Source organism: Xenopus tropicalis, chromosome 6, assembly GCF_000004195.4.
Source record: "Xenopus tropicalis strain Nigerian chromosome 6, UCB_Xtro_10.0, whole genome shotgun sequence".
NCBI lineage: Eukaryota > Metazoa > Chordata > Amphibia > Anura > Pipidae > Xenopus > Xenopus tropicalis.
In genome coordinates, this window is record NC_030682.2 from 122,611,615 (window position 1) to 122,632,613 (window position 20,999).

Below are 20,999 nucleotides of genomic sequence, written 5' to 3' on the forward strand. Positions count from 1 at the left end.
TGGTGTCCCAGCAGCCCAGTTTGACTATTCTTCTTGAGTTCCTTAAGGATTCTTTGTGGTTGCTGGTAAAGCATGCAAGCTCAGTAAAGTATCCTTGGCACATGGGCAGTATAAAGACCCAGGCAACTTGGGGGCCCTGCACATGGAAACAGTCTTGGACCTGCCACACACGTCCTTGGGAAATGCTAGAAGATGCAGCGAAGTGAGAAAAATGAGGAATGGCAGAGAATGAACAGCAATTTCTTTATTCTTAAATTGGAATAGGCAGTGCCACATCAGGGACTAAGTTGCCCAGGGTAGTTTTATCCAATAAGTTTTTTGTTAAGTTTACTAACTACATGCTTTTCCTCTATGTTCTGGTACTGGGGGCAAGTAAAATACTCAATTTCTTTATTTTGTCTCTATGCAAGCATGAGGCATCAAGTGCAGCCATGGGTCATTTCTTTTTCCACTAGGACCCCATTTTAATTATTAGCAGGGGCCCAGTGTGACTAATAAGTTCATAATTGGGACTGCTTTGGGGAAAATGCCCTGCTAACTTATTAGTATTGGGCCCTGTAATTGCTGAATGCAGCCTTGCCTTCAGAAGGAGGGTAATGCTGCCAGACTGCTTACTATGAGGATGGAAAAAAACACATAACTCAGGGAAATCCAGTCCTTAGCCCTCTAGTTTTTTTTTAACAGAAACTTCCATTCCATATGGGATGTGGTAAGTAGTAGTGGAACATCAGCTGGGGCATTTCAGGTAGGATATTCTGGATGTATATACTGACAATAACTAACATTTGTTACACAAGGGGCCCCAGCACTAGGTCATAACCACCCTGACATGGGGTGAGTTTACACCCTTGATCCTTAAGGTCTGAGGAAAAAGGCAAGTCTGCCCTGTCCTGAAGCTGCACCTAAGCCCCCACTTGTGTTACTAACTACAGGTTAAGGGAGAACAGGCACTTACCTCATCAAATCACTGATATTCTTCCTTGCAGTTGGTCAGTTCTACAAACCAGAGGGATTTCCAGGAACAGTGTAAAAGTGGTCCCTATATCTGAAAGTCACACAATACAAATTTGTTTATTTTTCCCTTTCTCAGTAGCAGCTCAGTGAGCCGGAACCCAAACTGTCTAAACTGTTACAATTTGTATGCAGTATATATGTGATGAGATAGAGTAGCATGAAATACATTTATTTCTCAAACCTATATTTTAGAGTAATGGTACAAATAGAAAATAGGAAGCAACTGAATAAAGGTCAATATGTGTCACTTTTTATGGAACCATTTAATGATTCGCTATCCAAACTGCATAAGTTACATACAAAGTTACCACAAAACAGAAACAATTTGCGTAATTAGAAATGTATGTAACTTACCTATAAAGCAAAAGAGAATGCAGAGAAAGAGGCAAACTCCACTGACCACCAATGAATTAAAAAAGCAATAACAATACGAAAAAAAAAACTACTTTTTAAATTATGAATCTACATAAAAAATTGACTTATAGGTCTTGCTGATCATGTTTCAGCAGTTAGGGCTGCTTTTGTAAGTAATTAATGCTTAAGTTTCTGGATTTCCAGAAAAGAGTATATATGAAAGTGAGCCAATTACTGGGCACTTAGCGCTGCGGGGCACTTATATACAGGGGAGCGCAGAAACTAGAGTTGCATTTGTGGCAGTTTCCCTGCTCCTCCCCACGCTACAATGCTGTTAGGCTGCAGGCACTGAGACAGGTGGAGCCGCGGCCACAATCACCTGCCAGGTCCCTCCATCTCCCGCCTCAGCCGCGCCTTATGGCGCTCACACTCCCCCACCGGCAGCGCGCAGGGTCCCGCTCCCTCACTCTCCCGACTCGGTCCCTCTCCCGACTCGGTCACACGGCTGCCGGCGCGGTGAGTACCTGGCGAGCGCTAATAGGCGCAGGTAATGCTCCTCTCATTTGGCTTCTAGCAAAACACAGCTCCTGTTATTCCCCGGCCCATCTATCGCCATTGTGACCCCCCTTATCCTGGCAGCGACTTCCCTGGCGCCTCAGGTGACCCTAGTTCCCATCACTCACAGGCATTTGCTTAGAGCCCCCAGCATCACAGGGGCCACTGGGGGTAATAACGTTGGTACATTAAGGAGACAGTTTGTATGAGGCAGATATTAAAAAAGGATAAAGTTACCCAGAGTCAGACTGGGACCCCAGGGGCCCACCAGAAAACCTTAGACTATAGACCCACTCTCCAAACTTTCCTCACCCAGCCTCTTTATTTTCCTACTCTCTTTTATTTACATGTTAGCATTTCTTCTTCCCTCTACTTCTCCTCCTCTTTGTGCCCATTCAGCAGGGGCGGGCCAAGCCAACCGGGCACCCTAGGCAACCTGGTTGGCCACCTCGCCCCCCCACCGTGCTTTGGCGCGCATGCGCAGTTCGGGAGGGGGTGCTGCCATGCGATGGGTCATTGCATGACAAAGGAGGAGGACTAGGGGTAGGCATGAGAGGCTCCTGCCTGGTGCCCCCTAATTGTTACGCCCTAGGCAGCAGCCTCTTCTGCCTACCCCTAGTACCGGCCCTGCCCTTCAGAAATAGGGAATGACCATGAAGCAGGCTAAATGGTGAGGAGCAGGAGGGCCCACTGACACCTGGGCCCCCCGGGAGTTTTCCTGGTATCCTGGTGGGTCAGTCTGACACTGAATTGACCCCCCCCCCAGGCTGGCACCCTTACAGTATGTGCCACAGCAGGTGGCTGAGATAATAACTTTGTGAGAGAAATAATACATATATTTGAATGCAGTTAGCCCTGGCATGCCTCAGATTAATAGCACAAATGTATTATTTAGCCTGAAGCTACTGGAGCTGCACAATGCGATCCCTTCATGTGGGTTTAGTAGTTCCTAATACAAACTGGCACCACATACAATGAAACCACATTACCAGAGACTGGAAGCTCATCACCATTTCATGGCTAGCAATGACTTTCTAATTGGTTTATGTATTTCTTTGTGTGCATTAATAAGTAACAGGCTCCTGTATAAGAGAAAGGGTGTAGGTGTGTGAGCATGACCCCCGTATGTACCATTGTGCTGCAGGAGAAATGGGGCCTATGTGCCTATCGGCCTGCAGCGTGCCCGCTCTGCTCCAAGGGTATTATGGGAATGATGCCTGCTGCTGCTGCCAGGGAGCAAATCAGTGAAATGGCAACAACTTCAGTTTCTAATTCCATTATGTGCTTTAGCAGAATCTGATTTGGGGGCTTCCATCTTAAATTCTGTGATGGTAGTATGGGGCTGAAGAGACTAGCGTTTGTAACAAAATAGAAATATACCAGGGAGTAGGCATTAAAGTACATAAATAAAAAATTTCCAGGCAGGTTAATTGTCTCCTCGTGCTGTTGCCCTAGTGTATACCATTGTGAAAGTGACTTTAGATTGTAAGCTCCACCGAGGCAAGGACTAATTGGAATGATGTATACTCTCTGCTGAATATTTTAGACTATATAAATAAACAAATAAATACTAAATACAAGTGTGAACGGCTGCAAGAAAAAAATGAATTAATTTTTAACCAGACAGCAGTGCATTTTGGAAATGGTGTTGATGCCTTTGGAAGGACCATCCTGATAATGATGTGACTGTGGAGCAAGTACTCGCAAACAGGCGACATTGTATCATTACATTACATTAAGTGCTGGGAAGGTATAGACACAATGGCTCATAGTTACATAGTTACATAGAGTTGAAAAAAGACCAGAGTCCATCAAGTTCAACCCATCCAAGTAAACCCAGCACACACAACCCACACCCACCAATCCATACACCCACATACACAAACCACACATACAACCACCAACACTAAGGGGCACATTTACTAATCCACGAATCCGAATCATGAATGGGAAAAAATCGCATTGGAAACAAAAATTTCGTAAGATCGCAAATATCACGAAAATGCTTACAAAAAAATCGTATTAGTCACGATAATATTGTATTGGCGATCCGAAAGTACCGAACAATTGTAAACAGCGGTAAAACCTTTCCGATTTTTTCGTGCAAACGTCCGAAAAAGTCGTGCGCCGTACGAAAATGTCGTGCGGACCCCCGAAAAAATCGGTGAAAATACACTCGGAGCGTTCGCATGAACGCTCGAGCGTTCGTGCTTTTGTAAATGTGCCCCTAACTGTAGATATTAGTATCACAATAGCCTTGGATATTCATGATATAGGAGATATCATTCTATATAGGGGAACCTTCAGAAAACATTGTATTCAAGTACCACACCCAATTTATTCTATTATTTTTTTTTGTGTACGTATTAAGTATGAATTTGTTAAATTTTCCCCTCTCTTTTCTCAGTAGCAGCTCAGTGAGCCAGAACCCAAACTTTATAAACTGTTACAATTTGTATGCAGAGTTTATTTGACTCGATAGAGGAAAATGAAACAAATTCATTTTTCAGACCTATATTTTAGAGATACGGTAGAAATAGGAAGCAGTTGAATACAGGTCAATATGTGTCACCTTTTTGTGGAGCCATTTAATGATTCGCTACGCAAATTGCATAAGTTACGTACAAAGTTACCGCAAAACAGACACAATTTACGTAACTTCCAAAAAAACTGACTAGAAACGTATCAAGCAATAGGCAATGCAGAGAAGTTTGACAGGGGCAGGCAGGGGCAAACTCCACTGACCACTAAGGCATCAAAAAACTAAAGTGATAATGCTACGAAAAACTACTTTTTAAAATATGAATCTACATAAAAACATGCTACACAAATATGGCAGCCCCCTCATAGAGGAACATGGGGGATCAGACAGGTAAAGCATCTGACATACTTTTATGGCAATATTATAAATTCCAATGCAAAGACAATGTTATGATAGATGTCATTTCTGATGTCAGTATCTCTTTAAGGTAAATTCCACTGCCCCAAATGAACTGACTGACTTATTAGCACACTAATTATTTATTATAACTATTAATGTAAACTGCGTCTTATAGAGTAACACCTGCAGTTTATAATGGGATCTATTTTCTGAACTATATGAGTGTCTCCTACACAAACTTTTCAGCAGTGAAATGACTGGCTATTGGGCCTCAAAGCATCATAATTGGGCCCCAGTGTTTATTCAGTTTATGTAGTGATGAGCAAATTTTTTGGCAGGCATGGATTTGCAGGGAAATTCAGCATTTTCGCCTATTGATTTCAATGCGTTTCGTGGATTTTTTAATGAACCAAAACGGGAAAGATTTGATTATCACAGAATTTATGTAATTTTTGCAAACATGCATTTCTTTGAACTCCACTCACCCCAATTAAAATATTGACATATTAGCACAAATGTAAGGCACTCCCAGTAATTATAAGCACTTACCTGATACCCCAGGCCGGTGCTCCTGTTAGCAGAAACCTGCACCAATTGCTGATCTTCTTCCTCTTTAGGCTTCTTTCCTCCAGCAGGGGCAAGTGTATGGGCAGTATAGTGAAAAAGCCAATTCTTTTCCTTTAAAAGGATTTCTGCAACTTCAGAAATGCCCCAGGCCAGTGCAGTGTTCTGTGTATATATATATATATATATATATATATTATACATACCTGTGAATTAAGCATTCATTATTTCCCCACAGACCTCACTCTTGTGCTCTAAAAGTGAGACTCCACCTCTTTTACTCAGCTCAAGTTGACAGAAGCAGCCCTTTGTTAAAGTGAGGACCAAAGAGGAGACTAAGCTGGGAAGCAAGAATACTTTACTAAAGCACAGGCAGGGTTAACAAGGCAAGGCAGAAGGCACTGGCAGAGAGAGAGTTAATGGGGAGGTAAAAGCCAAAGGAAAGGTACAGCAGGGTTAAAGGTTTAGGCTAATGCCACACCATGCGTATGGCGTATATTTAAATATGCGCCAAACGCCCCATTTGCTCCTACCTGTGCAGGCACAGGTAGGAGAGTATGGTGCACATTTTCGGCAAGCGTTTTTTGGCTTGCCTAAAATATACGCCATATGCATGGTTTGGCATTAGCCTTAAGGTTCGAATATAGGCATCATGGCAGCATATAAACTGGATCAGACAGGCCAAGAGTCAATACCAGGATCAGATTATTTTAACCAGTAATGTGTCCTGTATTAAGCTTCACCATACAGAAGGCACCCTTTCAAAGTTTAAGAGCCATGCATTTCCCAAGCCAGAAAGCTGCAAAAAGCCTAGCCAAACAAACAGAATTTAGGGCTGTGACAGACGGGGAGATTAGTCGCCGCGCGACAAATCTCCCCGAAATGCCATCCCACTGGCTAGAATGTAAATCGCCGGTGGGATGGCATACACGGTGCCGCAACATCGGCAAATTGCTGTGCCGCGTATGCCATCCCACCGGCGAATTCCATTCTTTTGGCCCTTAAGCCAAACCTGTCTATAACTTTCTGGTAAGCAAAGTTTGCAGCAAAGGACGTGAAGTATACCTCTTTTATTCTAATAATAAAATAGAATCAGTTGTCAAAATACCTGATCTATTGGTCGCACAGCACAGAATAAAAATGTAGTAAAAAAGTCATATGAAGTAAATGACTAAAATAACATGATCACACAATGTGAGCAGTGATCAGAATACCATATCCACTGGTCACACTTGCAATGACCCATTTTTTAAAATTCCCCTCTGGTATACTTACAGGCAGATTTATTAATTTTAATAAATAGGTTCCAAATAAATTTAATATAAAAATGGCTTTCTGGCACTCACCAAGTTAACCCTGCTTTGGCACTGAGCGGGGGAAAAAGGTAAGAATTTTGGCTCATGTGGTACAAATCAAATTGACAGTCCTTGACTCCTTCCCCCCAAAAATATTAGAATATATATATTATATTCCAAAACTATTCTAATATATATTCATATGAGCCCAAAACAGCTTTCCTCGTGGTAGTAAGTAAGGATAATATTTAGCATTTTTCAGAGTTTCTTATTGTTGTCAATGAGCTTTCATTCTTTATTATCTATACCCACAGAATTTTCCAAGACCTATTTTTATTTACTTTTAGGCAGAAAGTTGCAATTACAGTCGTAAAAAGTGCTGAACTAAGTTAAAGTTTGCTCGTATGTGACAAACCCATCACAGCCTTTGTTTGGGAAGTTACTTGGTCTCAGCACCATTTGCAGAAAATGTGTATTTTATTTTTTTTTCTTCCTTTTGCATTTGATCCCTCCTGTCTCAGTAATGAAATATATTTGTTTCTGAAAGTGGAATACTGACACTATTCATAGAGCTTTAAACGGCAATCCACTTCATCTGATGATGATGATGATGATGAAGCCGCAATGTAATGACATTTCATAGCAATGTAAAAGCTAAAATATACACTGTGGCATTTTATATGTCACACACCGGAGCTTTAACATCAACGTTATAAATCAAATGACATGTTTTTGAACCTATTTCTTTAAGTCTATGCTAGTCTGCTAATATCATATACACAGTACGGCAGTGCAGCGGATGCGCAGATTGTACAGACACTAGGTAGAATGGAAGGTGCTCATTTTCAAAGTGACAAATAAATTCTTATTGCTTCTTTTGCTGTGGCAGTTTAGGCACTATAAGGCAACATTTCCATGAAAAACAAGTATTATTTTTTAATACATACAGGTTCTATAAAAATGGACTACAACAAATAATTGGAAATAATTTATGCTGTAACATTATTTTTAAATTCTGGTTATGACAGATTTTTATTGTTAATATTTTTATGGGTACCAACAATCATAGAACACTGATTCAAATAGCTTGCCATTTTTTGCATTTAATATACTATATATTTGTAACACACTAGTCTGGTTTGCACGTTTATGCCAGAGGTTTAAAACCCCCCATATTTTCGGGAGTTTCCCAATTATGGAGCCTCTCGCCCGGTCTCCCGTAACCCCATAGCATTCTCATAATTTTTCTGGAACCTGCTGAAGCATGCATGGGTAGCCATTTTTCAGCTCTAGCAGGCATTTCCACATGTGTTTGACATCACTTCCGAGGGCGCATGCTCGCATATGAAGTCACTTCTGGCGTACCGTGGATCCCCCTATAAACTTATGTTGTAAATTGACAGCTGTTATGCCACCACTGGACTGATTGCTAGTCTAGAGATCTAGACACTGGAACTTTAATTTCTACCATGATTCAAGGTTTTTGCTCTAAAACTCATAAACTTGCAGCATATTGTGTTCCACCTGCATTTGGTGCTTACATGCGGCTGTGTGAGTTCCGCAGGATAAGGCAGAATGGGCTGCGTCTGTTCCTGCAAACGCTCTTGAGTTACGAGCCCTAAAACTCTGCTGACTTTTTAATTTATATTACAAAAAATAATGTTATCAAAAATGTTTAAACTTAAGTGTCTGTTATGCCACTGAATGCTCTTATTCCCATTTCTTTCCACTGAGAATTCTTCAGTCTTGCATCTATGATAAATACTCTTTTTCTATGCAAATATATCTTGCGTATGGATTTTATTCTCATTACTATATACAGGTATCAGACCCCTTATCCGGAAACCCATTATCCAGAAAGTTCCGAATTACGGAAAGGCCATCTCCCATAGATTTTAATCAAATAATTCACATTTTTAAATCTGATTTCCTTTTTCTTTGTAATAATAAAACAGTACCTGTACTTGATCCCAACTAAGATATAATTACCCCTTATTGGGGGCAGAACAGCCCTATTGGGTTTATTTAATGGTTAAATGATTCCCTTTTCTCTGTAATAATAAAACAGTACCTGTACTTGATCTCAACTAAGATATAATTACCCCTTATTGGGGGCAGAACAGCCCTATTGGGTTTATTTAATGGTTAAATGATTCCCTTTTCTCTGTAATAATAAAACAGTACCTTGTACTTGATCCCAACTAAGATATAATTACCCCTTATTGGGGGCAGAACAGCCCTATTGGGTTTATTTAATGGTTAAATGATTCCCTTTTCTCTGTAATAATAAAACAGTACCTGTACTTGATCCCAACTAAGATATAATTAATCCTTTTTGGAGCCAAAACAATCTTATTGGGTTTAATTACTGTTTAAATATTTTTTTAAGAAGACTTAAGGTAGGAGATCCAAATTATGGAAAGATCCCTTATCCAGGAAACCCCAGGTTCAAAGCATTCTGGATAATGGGTCCCATAACTGTACAGATATATTTAGTCATAAGACACCAAAGAAATTCAGTTTTAGCAGACAGTTCCCACTAAAGTTCCAGCCAGTTCCATCTTATCTTATCTCCATTTACATTTTCTTTAAGTTGTTTCAAGTTTTCCTCCTTAAGCTGCTCATTTAACTCTTCATTTCAAGGCAAGGTATCTTATCTCTAACACTATTACTGCTGAGGCGAAGGGTTCATGGAGATGAAAAGATGACAGCATTTCGTTCATGATTGGAACAGATGCAGATTTCTTTTTAATGTGTACCATCTGCCATTTAATTAGTTCCCAACTGTCTCATTAGGAAACTAAATACTGAATTTATTCATAAGGTTTGTAAGTAATTTAGTCATTTATTTCACTTTTAAGCTCACATTTAAAATGCAATTAACTATTTTAAATATGTATGTAATTTGAATTTACCTTAAAAATCTCCATTGCATTATCTTCCTGTATCCTATTCCATGTATACCCCTTTAATGTATAATGTTGTTTATGTTTGTAAAAGCAAAGAATGAAACATAAAATTATATAAATACTAACAGAAAAAGATAAACACAATCTCTGTATCGCTGTTTATGATATGAAGTTCCATCCTGCTCTTTAATTTTAAAACTTAGAATATCCTTTACATTTAAGTTCTCACTGTGGGAACTCATGATATCATATTCTCCAGCTTCCCTTTAAAACAGTTCATAACAGTACAGGTATGGGATCCCTTATCTAAAGTAACATTATCCAGAAAGCTCCAAATTGCAGGAAGGCCATATCCTATACCTACAGAGTCCATTGTAAGCAATTCTGATTTTTAAAAATGATTTCATTTTTCACTGTAATAATAAAACAGTACCTTGTACTTGATAATATCTAATCTGCATGACTCCATATTGGTGATAAAGCAATCCTTTTGGGTTTATGTATGGTGATCCGAATCAGAAAGATCCCTTTATTTGTCAAACCCAGGTCCAAATAATTCTGGATAACAGATCCTATACCTGTATCTAAATAGCCAAGCAAATGGTGTATGCTCAGCCAGTACTCACTTGGCTTTTGCTGATGGGGATAGACATACTTTTAATAGCAATTGCATTTATAAATTACTCTGAAACTGTAGAAAGCTTTTAATTCATGTATAGCATACACTGTAGAAAGCTTTTAATTCATGTATAGCATACATTTTCTTTTTAATATAAAGGTATGGGATCCTTTATCGGGAAACCCATTATCCAGAAAGTTCCGAATTACGGAAAGGCCATCTCCTATAGACTCCATTATAAGCAAATAATTCTAATTTTTAAAAATGATTTCCTTTTTGTCTGTAATTATAAAACAGTACCTTGCACTTGATCCAAACTGAGATAAATATAATCATTATTAGGGGCGAAACAACCCTATTGGGTTTATTCAATATTTGAATGTTTTTTATTAGACTTAAGTTATGGAGATCCAAATTACAGAAAAATCCCTTATCCGGAAAACCCCAGGCTTCGATCATTCTGGATAACAGGTCCCATACCTGTACAAACAATTCTTTGGGGTGAGGTTCCCCTTTAGGTAAGAAAAATGTTGACCATTGGTTTGATAAGCGATCTTAATAAATCAAAGGGCGACATGTATCCACAAAGTGTAAATTTCCAAACCTAAGCAGGTCCATCAACATTTATTATACTTTAAGAACTTCCCCCCCTATTTTCCATTCTTGCATATTCTGATTGTCAAGGTACGCATGAGATCCCACAGGTTTATGTTAATGAAATTCTTTAAATATCTTTTAAAATGCGTTCTTCTTATCTTGAAAATTATTTTTAATAAGGTTTCCACAGTGTAATTTCGAAACACTGATGAATGGAATATGAAGCTCTAATTTAAAAAACTCAAGTCATTTAGAGAACGTATTAATTCAGCGAGCACTAATTAAAAATGCCTTTACAATTAACTCTGAATACATGACCTTACATCAACACTTTTCAATTCTCACTTCTTTCAGAGACACTTGTGCTATCGCAATGTCAAAAAAGAAACAATGATGGGGCCTTTGTTTTTCCCCTTTATGTAACTATTTATACAAAATCAGATTGTTGTACTCATGCAAATGGACATTCCATGACTTCATCCTCTATAATTCCATTCAATCTGACAGTGTTTACACTTGTTAATGACTTTTTTTATGAGTGATAATTGATCTACTTCATTATCATATTAAATCCTTGATCTTATGCCATTACTACTGAGTGTAATAAATGGTCTGTTTGATTTCTGGTGTAATGAACTAATTAGACTAATTAAAATCAATATGTGTGCCAATATTAGCTTCTCAATCCATATGCCGCTGCTTCAACATCTGCATCTGGGGTTTACAAAAAAAATAAAAAATTGTCGCCTTGACAGAAAAAATGTAGTCGAGTATAATGCTGATTTATGAGCACTCAGTAGTTGTAAGACAGAATGAATTGCTTGTAGTGGCAGATTTAACATTAGTGGAGTACAAGATACTTAGTGCAATATAAGGTCAGTGGTAAGGACATACTTACATTTGTAGTATATGCCACCTTAAACCTTTAGTAATATATCAGCTCTGCATGCAAGAACAGCTTAACCCTGGAAGCTTTCTAACAATAAAGCAGTTATTAAACCGTTATATGTATGCATTGTATATAAATGAGGGGATTTTTGCATTTTGCAATTACATAAACGTACCATGTTTTTTTTTTTTTCTTTTGACTTCAGTTTCTCATTTTCTATATTGATTTAGTCATTGTGATTTATTTTGCTTGCAATCAAATAGCTTAAAACAGTTTTGTTTTTCCTCCTACAAACATTGCACACTGATTGCCTTGTCAGTTTTCTTCAGCAAGCATTTATTTCTAGAAAATCTTAAGAATGAATCAGTAGTACAGCATTATTTTTAACAGGAGTGTGTGTGGGCAACTGTATGTTACAAGGGTATTAGAAGTCAACAAACTATGTTTGTTGTCTGTTTTACAGTATATGTACCTCCCAAGGGTGCCAGCTTACATGGACCCAAAAGGGACAGGGCTTGCCAGAAAATGTACTGGGTTTCAGTGGATGAAGGTACAGCTATGGAATCTGTCATCCAAGAACCCATTATGCAGAACGCTCTAAATTAGGAAAAGGCCATCTTACATTGATGCCATTTTAATGAAATTCCCATTTTTAAACACAATTACCTTTTTCTCTGTGATAATTAAACAGTACATTGTACTTGATCCTAACTAAGATATACAGTAATTAATAGATACACAGAAGGGGGTTGTGGGAGCACTCCAAGGCTAAATAAAGTATACAAATACAATGGAAGTGCAACTGATCTGGCCAAATTAACTGCAAGAATACAAAAATAGAGAGGGGGATTGATCAATGCACATTCCCTGATCCCCTGTTTCATAAGTAAATTGTCTATGCTAGTGCATTTAACAGGGGTTTTTAGTTACAAAATTATGATCATAAGATTGGTAAGCCACCATACCACGTCAAGGTAAACCCTGCATGGTGGTCCTATCTATTTACCTCTGGTCATATTTTTGAAAGGCTGGCACTCCCATTCACTGTTGCCATTCTTGACCTGGGGGCTGGTTTGAGTCAGAGGGCTTAGTCCACCCCATACTTTTAACTTTTATAGAGAGAGATTTCCAGGACCACAACATTGGTTCTACAGGCTTAATCCTCCCCCGCTTGCGTCTTGTAAAGGAGAAGACTGCCCATTAACCAACACCAATTTTTTTAAAGGCATAAGACCACCATTTAAGGGACGGGTGTGGGGGTGCTGCACCCACATGGAAGTTTGGCCATTCTTCCTGCAGAATAACTCTGCTAAAATACAAAGATACACTGAAGGGGGTTGTGGGAGCACTCCAAGGCTAAAGTACAAATACAATGGAAGTGTGACTGATCTGGCCAAATTAACTGCAAGCATACAAAAAAGAGAGGGGGATTGATCAATGCACATTCTCAGGTCCCCTGTTTCATAAGTAAATTATCTATGCTAGTGCATGTGTTTACAAACAGGGGTTTTTAGTTACAAAATTATGATCATAAGATTGGTAAGCCACCATACCATGTCAAGGTAAACCAATCCTTAATAATTAATTAATCCTTATTGGAGGAAAAAGAATCCCACTGGGTTTCATTTGTAAATTATTATTAGTAGATTAAGGTATGGAAATCCAAATTACAGAAGAAACAGTCCATACATTTTGAATAACAGAGCCAATACCTGTATATGTAGGTATCACTGGCCTTGGCTTTGGTAGATTAAGGGCATGATTTTAAATATCACAGTTATTTTAGGGCTCTGGTACACGGGGAGATTAGTCGCCCGCGGCAAAACTCCCTGCTTCGCCGGTGGGATGGCAGGGGGAAGGCAACTCGGGGAGATTAGTTGCCCGCGAGCAGGGAGTTTTGCCGCGGGCGACTAATCTCCCCGTGTACCAGAGCCCTTAAAATTGAAATGTAGATTAGTAAGTGTTATATATGTTAAATAAGCAGGCTATCAACATTGTAATAAATCTGCCTCTAGGTTTATAGTACAAAACCAGTCAAGGTTATTTATTAGCAAGAAGAATCCATCTTTTTATAACTACATGTCTATAACGTCATACCGTTCCTTCATACAGGTCATGGGACTCTTTGTTCCCTCAAAATCTGTATCACGATACAAAAGTGTTATCACTATTTTTATGTGTTTATTTTTTGTAAGAGACAACATGTCTTATAAAAATGATTCAGCGTAATACTAGTGGCAAAACATTTTAATATTCGCTCAGAATATACAAATATAAATATTCAGTGCAGCAAGTGTAGACGTGAGAAGCTCCAAGCAGTATTAGCTCATTTTGAACAACATCCAGGAATATTCTATTGAATTAAAGACAATTGAGAGCAAACACAAAACAAATCATTGGCTGACCAGCAGAGCAACACAGTTGAAGGAAAGAAAGATCATGATTCTTTGTACTGTGTCTTGCTAAAGAATTCCCATCTTAGACACATTCTTTCATTTTACTAAATAATGAAGCTTTCACTTTGATTTTTTTGTTTTACTGGCTAACATGTTCTACACAAAATGTTGTTTCAGGTGATGTTTTTATTTTCAAGAACTGAAATGCAAAATTGTTTACAATTAACTGTAAATATCATCCACTTGTGTTGGATAACTCAAACCTAGAACAAATATTAGTTATGTATTAGATAAATAAAGCCAGGGGAGCTTTTTTAACAACTTTGTTATTGGGCACTAGCAAGAAGTTTCTGGGGAAGAAGGGGGGCATTGTATCCTTGCATTTTTGAGCATCCCTGTGTGTAGTCTAACCATGGAAATACCTAGAGGTTGGTTCCATGCTGTTCAAATACAGATGGCGCAACATATGATTTGCTATGTCATGGCACACCTCAACACAACATGTCAAGGTGTTAATTTCAATGGAAAGAGGTGCAATTATGAATGGTTTATATGAAGCAACATGGTGGGACATAGTGAGCCAAATATCTGCTTTGCTTTATCTGTAGGTCAGCATGTCACTGGACTTGTCATACATGATAAATCCCTGCTGTGTAAGACAAGCAGTTTGAATACTGGTGTCAGCAGTTTAGTAGAGCTAAAGCAGGAAAGCGCACATTCCGCGTGTTTATTTTCAAAGCAGGTGGGATACTGTATGGCATACAGTTTGTCCTGTAAAAAAAAGTGAAAATAATCCCATATGAATCTGGCTTTACTCATATTAACTGTATTTATAATTCAGAATTATATTTTTATATTTATTGTAAAAGTTGCAGTGGACAAGATCGTTGTTAGGTGAATTTTGAAGGTGGTACACAATTAGCTCTAGAGAAAATGGCTGGTCTTGCAACAAGCCTGTGTTCTTTTCCCGGCATAGGAAAATCTGGATGAATGAGTCCCTGGAGTGGATGAACGAGAGTAGCATGTGCCCTCCATTCTACATAGTTACATAGGGTTGAAAAAAGTCCATCAAGTTCAACCCTTCCAAGTAAACCCAGCACGCACAACCTATACTTACCAATCTATACACTCACATACATAAACTATATATACAGCTACTAACTGTAGATATTACTATGCTTGTTCAAGAACTCATCCAGGCCCCTCTTAAAGGCATTAACAGAATCTGCCATTACATCACTAGGAAGGGCATTCCCCAACCTCACTGCCCTCACCGTGAAAAACCACCTATGCTGTATTCCATTTAGTGTTTTTAACTGCCCAGTTGTATGGAGCTGCCTGATTAGGCTGCAGGAGAGACCTCCTGGTATTGGAGGGTGGTGTGGTGCTGCCAGCAGGTGAGCCGGGTCAGGGGCTGGTGAGCTGTTATTCCAGGAGAGGAGAGACAGCAGGTCTGAGCAAGAAGCCCAAGTGTTCATGAGTGTATGAGTCACTGTGGATGTATGAAGGTCACTGGGGATAGTAAGAAACCCCTAAAGGTTCCAGAGTGGGGACAAATCTTGAATAAGTTTTGTTGAAATGCTGTTTTGTTGAACTGTGTTCCTGTAACCTTTATTTTAGGAAGATTTTGCCTGAAATAAACCTGTGTTTTTGCCAGAAGATATATATATATATATATATATATACTTTATATACTTTATATAACCAATATTAGAAACCTCTTCTACTGTAGAACAATATTTTAACAGTTTCTTATAAAGTAACTCCAGCAGAAGCTTTTAGGGGTATGCCATCTATGCATACTTTTGAGGGTTACAATTAATGTGGATGTGTTTCGGTTTAAATGCAGTCACTGTACCTGCTCATTGGTGTTTCCAATACATATAACGCAACAGTCATCCTTCTCCCAGTGGAAGAAGCTCTACAGGCAGCAGCATATTCTGGTCCGGTGCATGCGCAATGATCTAATCGAAAGTGATATCACGGCGCAACGTGCCTGTGCGTGACATTAATTATGCTCAAGCACCACAAGGGAACACCCTACCCCCCACCTCCGCTGCCGGATTTGTTAGGAAAGTATCCTGCAGGGAAAGGGGCTTTCCCCCAAAAGTTTTATTTGCCATGTAGGCATCCAAGGGCTGCTCCCTAAACCTGCTGCTCTAGGCACAGGCCTATATGGTAAATATGCCTCTGTATACAGGACTAACATAATTCTAGGATCTTACTGAGCATAGTGAGTGCTAGCTTCTTTGGATCTCTCATTATCTGGCTTGATGGGGTTTGAGCAGTGTATTAGTCCCCTTTTTTTTTATTATTTACACTTTCCGAGATGCACATATGGTTTTGGGGTCTGCTATAGTGTAAGTTCCCTTTTGTGTACTGAAATTTAGCTTCTTGTTAATTTATGTTTTTTTTAAATGACCACGTTGGCACCATTTTCCAGCTAATTGGATGGTTTATGTATCCCTTTTATGGGAAATTAGCTGTGTAACTGAGGCATGGAATTCTTCATCTTCGTATTTTATTGCTAGCTAATATCATTTTCCAGAATATGAAATTCCACGGAATGCGTGATGTTCCTGCACAAATAGCTATTTAGATATGCTTAGAATGCTGCAAATTTATTGTTTGCATTTAGAATGCTTTTAACGCTCCCCCCAGAAATTTTTGAATACGATTATAATGTAGGGAAAGACTGGGACCTGGTGTTAACACCTTTTAGTAGTTGTGTGCTACATAATAGGTTTAATATAAGAATAAGTAAATACATAGGGGCCTATTTTACGTAAGTTCTGGTGGAAGAGAAAATGCATAAAAATATTACGCCAATTTTTACACGGCGAAGCCAGGAGATGTGTGGTGAATTTTGTCAGTTTTTTACACAGCATAATAAATAGGCCCCATAGTGGTGGGTATAAATGTATATATTATACACATTCTAGAATAGGCTTAAACACGTAGCGTTCTGCTGTGTATGTCTGGAGTGTCATCATTGGACATCTCCACTGTATACAATGTGTTCTTTGTACACAAATGAGTTAGATTCGTAATAGTTCTCTTGTAAGCAGTGAGGTTATTTCCTAGATTCTATATATACAGTATATTGCGAGTGGGTCCCTAAGCTCAGTAACTGACAGCAGCACAGAGCATGTGCAGGGAATCAGCAGATAAGAAGATGGGGAGCTACTGGGGGCAATTTTGGAGGCTCAGATCTTGGTTGCCTTGGACTGGTACAGAAGGCCAAAACATAATGTACGTTCCTACCCTACTTAACTAGTATAGTTACATTTTAGTTTTTGTTTAATTTTAGTGAGTTTTTTTGAGTTACATTGTTAATTTGATTTGAAAAACAACAGTATTCCATCATTTTCAACCTCTCCAAATCTATATACAGATACCTATACCAACTAACTAACTGTAGATCTAATGATCCCAAAAGCTCTGTATATTATGCTTGTCCAAGTCATCCAAGCCACTTTTAAAGGCAAATAATAGAATCTGTCATCACCCAGCAAGGCTTCTACAACCTTCTTGGGGGAGTTTTATAGTGCTGTACTATTCTGTTTTTCCTCTCCCTAGTCCCGTAGATAAATATTTGCCAAGCAGTCATAAAATAGCAATACCCAGGGCTGCACACATTTTTGGTAATGAAATGTGCAAATATTGCATCCGTTCTAGCAAGCAATAGCAACCAGTCAGCAGGTTGCATTTACTGGGGTTACTATACCTTTCATTACATTGTCCCTTATTATACAGGAACATCTCTGCCAGCTTCTCTGGCTGTACTTCTCACTGGTAAATGTGGCAGCTTGCCCCATTGCTGGTTGAGCGTAGCCGGGGCACTTTTTGCCATGCACCTCCTTATGAATCTGATATTCCTTATTCATTACAGGTAAAAGTCTATAGAGTCCATTTTAATAAAATAATTATAATTTTTTGTAATTATTTCCTTTTTCTCTGTCATAATAAAACAGTACCTTGTACTTGATCCTAACTAAAATTGAATTAATTCTTATTGGAGGCAAAACAATCCTATTGGAGTTATTTAAAGTTTCAATGATTTTTTAGTAGGCATAAGATATGGAAATCCAAATAATGGAATATCCCTTATACGTGCATTCAGGATAACAGATTCTATACCTTTAAAGGCAGAAGCTTTGAAGTCATTTTGGCTTCTGATACTCAGATCACAAATTTCTTCCCAGCATGCAGCAGGGTTCTCTTGTTAAGCTCTTTTGTAACTTTTTACTATTTTTAATGCCATTATAGAGGTAACTGAGTGATATAGTCTACAAAAAATATATTTAATATTTACATGAATTAGTCTTTTTAGCTCCCTTTTATATAAAGAATTAAGCCGCTGACAGCCTTCTAATTTGAAAACCACAAAGCTGTAATGCACACATTTGTGTGTGTTTTTTCTTCCCTTCTCTCCCCTTGTAAGATTTATCTTATTGAATACTCCTTTGTGTTTCTAATATACTCACGTTGATTGTTTTATTGTGAAAACAAGTATTGGATATCACAGCAATAAAACAGCCATCATCACTGTAGGGACTAAAAAATCCCTTCCCTTTGCTTTTGTAGCTTTCCGCGGCTGGAAAGTTTTGACATCTGCTGGTTTGGGGTATTGCTGAGCAGCTGTCAGCAGTAGGGTAGCTGCTTGCAGCAGCAGTTGGTGGGATGGCAGGGTGCCAGTTCTTACCATCTGTGTGGCTGACATTTCCCTCTAATTAACAGTAGGGTTAATTGTTCTGGCAGGCTCAAATGTAGTGTCTAACATTACCCAAGGGAAAAACGTACAAGTACTGCAGTAGCAGGGAGCTGGGGACTGGATCCTTAACAAACTGATTGCTGAAAATACTTAACAGCACTGATGTTTTCACTAACTGGGTGCATCCAATAATAGGAGAAGGAGGGGAAAAAACAGCCGGAGTACCCTCTTCATATTTGATGAATTATGTCATATGGATTCAAGCTTGTAGGCTACTGCCTTGGGGATATTGGGAGGGAACAATTCGTATGTCATTTTTGCATGTTCGTAAATAATTGTGTTAGCCTTCTCTAATGGAGCAGAAAGGAAGGATGGAAAATTACACTGTGTTGAAAACAGAAGCTTTCCCCTGCCACCCAGCTTGGATATTTGGATTTTAGGGAAATGTAACCAAAGACTAAACAATTTCTCCATTTTTTTTTTTTGTCTTCTAATCAAAGTTGTTGTCTGTAGACATTTTTTATTTATTTTTTTACATGAATAAAACCATGAGTATGTTGTATAGTCCGATATATATATATATATATATATATATATATATATTGCTTGCATACTGATTGATGACATATTAGTACAACTGTATGTAAATGTATTTTATTTTCACACAGACATACATAGTCCCACAGATTAAAAGGAAACCATCAAAGTCTGACCATTTCCCCCCTCCCTGTAAGCTCACAGAGTGCTCCAACCTCCTCGCAGGGACCATTTCCCCCCTCCCTGTAACCTCACAGAGTACTCCAACCTCCTCGCAGGGACCATTTCCCCCCTCCCTGTAAGCTCACAGAGTGCTCCAACTTCCTCCCTCTCCTTGTTTATTGAAACTTGAACTCCCTCTACTTTCCAGAGAAACTGTTGACCCCCACTTTGATAAGCAGAGGAAGTCCCAGAATCCATCACTTCACAACGGAACAAGGGAAAAGTACATTACACTGCAAACCTAAAACTGGTTTGTGCCAGTGTCCTTCTGTGGCCCTACGAATGCCACCACACCAGAGCTAAAATACAACAGATGGATTATGGAATCAATGGTATCATCCTATGGGAATCATATTATGGACACCTACAGGATCTAATATAGTCTAGATAGGTATAATGGGTACAGGGAGTGCATGTAACTGGTATTGGCTTAGACACTGTGAACTTGATACATATTGTTGAACCCACTGCAGCTGTTTAATTGACCACTTGGCCAGAAGATGGTCTGGTTCATTATGGAGACTAACGGACATTTTAGGCATTGATGCCATAGTTAAATATGTTTCAATATTTAGTAAATAAACAGTAAGGGGGGGATTTAGCAACATTTGAATTCAAAATTTTTTCCACAATTCCGGCTAAAAATCCCAATATTCAAATATTGGTTATATGGTGCAAAAATCTGAATGTTTGATATTTATGAAGTGCAAAAAACCCAAACAAATGTATATAAAACATCAGCATCTAAAAGCTTGCAAGTTTATGTAGAAGTCAATGGAAGTTAAAAAGGGAAAAAAGAAATTGGAAGGAATATATTGGGAAAATTAAAGATAATGGAGACTAGGATACCAGGTCCTGACAGGTTAACCAGAAATCAATATGAACATATAAAAAAAAAGGAAACACAGTGAATACTTACCTTGATATAACAGAAGTTGGGTGAAAGACACCTAGGGGAAATAACAGATTAGAAATGATATATCCAAACAAACCAGATACTTTTAATGAGATAGGGTGACTTTTATGTTTTTTATGTTAACAGGAGATTTTTATTTCTCCTTTTCCTTTTTCAATCCTTTTCTGTGGCTATTATATAGATAAATAACTTACTACTGCTTGCTCTATTTGTTTTCTTCAGATAACTGGCCTTTTACAGAATGGTTAAAACTATGTGAACTGTTATTTTTGAAAACAATATGACAATTGGCTATTATAAATTAATATTTTTCTAAATTGATCGTTTCGTTAAAACTCCACTACTTTTTCATGTTTTTTTAACAAAAAAATTGTATTTTTCGCAAAGACTACAACCATTTCAGAATTCATTCAAGCTTTGGTATCGTGACTATCTTTTGGCCAGGTTGGATCTATAGAGTGCCATTGAGTCATATGGAAGGCTTCCAAAATCATGCATTGAAGGTTTCAAAGCCAGAAAGGTTTTTGCACAGTTTCT

At 38.5% G+C, this 20,999-nt stretch overlaps 1 protein-coding gene across 2 annotated transcripts in view; it reads left to right on the plus strand.

Moving 5' to 3' along the window:
- Positions 1–1,476: 1,476 nt before the first annotated feature.
- LOC100495973 (polyamine-modulated factor 1-binding protein 1) overlaps positions 1,477–20,999 on the plus strand; it is a 263,073-nt gene continuing 243,550 nt past the window's right edge. The window contains exon 1 of one of the 2 annotated variants that reach the window (XM_018095150.2): positions 1,477–1,915. The gene's annotated coding sequence lies outside the window, so the exon portion shown is untranslated. The remainder of the gene's footprint in view (positions 1,916–20,999) is intronic. The other variant, XM_018095149.2, reaches the window with a different exon arrangement.